The sequence below is a fragment of the Pinus tabuliformis genome, chromosome Q, assembly GCF_031772625.1.
Source record: "Pinus tabuliformis cultivar Carrire ecotype Pingquan chromosome Q, CPIR1, whole genome shotgun sequence".
In the NCBI taxonomy this organism is placed as follows: domain Eukaryota; kingdom Viridiplantae; phylum Streptophyta; class Pinopsida; order Pinales; family Pinaceae; genus Pinus; species Pinus tabuliformis.
Window position 1 is genome coordinate 1226356022 of NC_142296.1, and position 2384 is coordinate 1226358405.

General features: G+C 38.7%; 1 pseudogene; it reads left to right on the forward strand.

The window, feature by feature from the left end:
- Positions 1-383: 383 nt before the first annotated feature.
- On the forward strand, positions 384-2021 carry LOC149224213 (peptide-N4-(N-acetyl-beta-glucosaminyl)asparagine amidase A pseudogene; annotated as a pseudogene).
- The last annotated feature ends 363 nt before the right edge of the window (positions 2022-2384 follow it).

Genomic DNA, 2384 nt, shown 5'->3' on the forward strand with positions numbered 1-2384 from the left:
TTTTGAATTAATTTTTTTTAAATTTAAACATTAGTTATAGTAATGAGTTGTTTTTAGTGAGATTTTTTTGGATTTTTTGGTGTTGGAATCTGGTGGAAAAATTTGAGGTTAAATCTTGATTTGTGTTATTTAAACTGGCTTTTTACATATTACTTTTTGATTATGCAAAGATTACATATCAAACTTGTGATATCAATAAATTGCTGACTAGAAAAATTGTCCAGAAAAACAGTCACACTAAACACAACTGCATCAAAAAGTGTTACTATGCTGCCATGACTATAAATGAGCCTTGCTGTTTCTATTATAAAGCACTGGGAAAGTACCGAACATTGATAAGTAGCCTGTGTTGAATTTTGCATTTATTACAGACAACGGAAATCCATTGGCAGATGCTCATGATGCTACTGGTGGCGACTCGAACTCTTGCCATCATTGATGGACGGAGGCCGAGGGAGGTCTCTACTTCCTCGGCTCGACCTCCAAGAGACCTGGTAAATCTGTCTCCCTCTCAAGGCAATCCAAAGGTAATTTTTGAAGTTACAAAGCCCATCGAGGTTCCCAAAGAGAAGCCATGCTCTGTCCAACTGTTAGACCAAGATTTTGCGTTCACTTATACTCAGCCTTCGGTTAGAGTAAATTATATGCCACCCCCAAATTGTCAGAAGAATTGGACGAAAGTGGTGATGGAGTGGAAGGGAACGTGTGATGGGAATCAGTATGACCGAATTGCAGGCGTGTGGTTGAATGGAGTGGAGATCCTGCGCACTTCTACAGCAGAACCTATTGAAGTAGCGATTGAATGGACCATTCAGAAGGACATTACTAAGTATTCTTCATTGTTAGATAAGCCTCAAATCCTTGAAGCCTGGCTTGGTAACTTAGTTAATAACCAATTAACTGGGGTTTATCATGTCAATATAACATTTCACTTCTATGGAGATTATGGGAAAAAAGGGTCAGATAACTCAGGGTTTGCAGATTCGATTCTGCCCATTTCGCTTCCTAATACTCAGATAATGGGCTCGTGGTTTCAAATAAATAGTTCATCTGATGTGCAGTCAAAGTCGTTGCAACTACCACCTAACACTTACAAGGCAGTTTTGGAGATTTTTGTTGCTGGCCAAGAAGATGATGAGTTCTGGTACATGAGTTCCAGTGATAATGGGCCTTTTAGAGAAGTGGTAGTCTTTATCGATGGTGTCCTTGTAGGTGCTGTGTGGCCTTATCCTGTGATTTTCACAGGAGCATTTCATCCATACTACTGGCAACCTGTTGTTGGTATTGGGGCATTTGATCTGCCCAGCTATGAGATTGAGGTTACACCATTTTTGGGGAAACTGTTGGACGGAAAAGAGCACACATTCGGTTTCGGCGTGACCAATGCTATGAACGCAACAGAGCACACATTCGGTTTCGGTGTGACCAATGCTATGAACGTTTGGTATGTGGATGCTAATTTGCACCTGTGGCTTGATGAGAAGTCTAGCAGTGTCAGAGGGCAATTGATTGGACACGAGGAGCCGAAGTTGGAGTTATCTTTTGGGCCAAACCCCGATGGATCATTTCACACATCTGCGAATAGGACGATCTCTTCCTCTGGCTGGGTAGAATCCTCTCATGGAAAGCTCATTACTAATACTTCGCAAGTGTTCAAGTATGATAATTTAATAACAAATTATCGAGATGTGCAGCAAACAACAACAACCAACAGCGAGGTTATTGTAGCAGCAGCCACAAGAATAGTACTATCCTCTAAAGTTGACGTCGTTTTTCCCTTATCTCTGGATTCTTCTTATTTGAACATTGCACACGCATTTAATAAAAATGTATCCGTCGTTTCGCCCAATGGTAGCTTCTTCAGCTCTCTGAATAATACTCAAAATATATATATATGGGAGAGCATGCAACAGATGTACAATTATCAAAGCACTGACGGATGCTTTTCCTGGAAAGTTAACGTAAGCAACTCTGGAATTGTTTCAAACTCGACAGACACTTCCTGCGGCAAGACATACTAATCTTGCGAGAGATGTTTGTTTCTTCCCAGTTCCGCAGCTGGCAAATTACTTTACAGTTTTCTTCCCAGTGCCCTGAAACAATTTCCTTTCTCTCATTTTTAACATCTTTATGTGTTTTCTTTGAAGTTGTTGGATAATAGTGAAATGGTATAAATATTTTATTTCTCTCATTTTTAACATCTTTATGTGTTTTCTTTGAAGTTGTTGGATAATAGTGAAATGGTATAAAGATTTTAAATTTGAATAATATTTTAGATCAAAATTCAAGGTCAACAATTTCCTAACATCTAACCATTTAAAGTTTATGGGATTTAGAAATTGGATTAATTTTATTTTTTAGATATCGAAACATCATTGAAACTC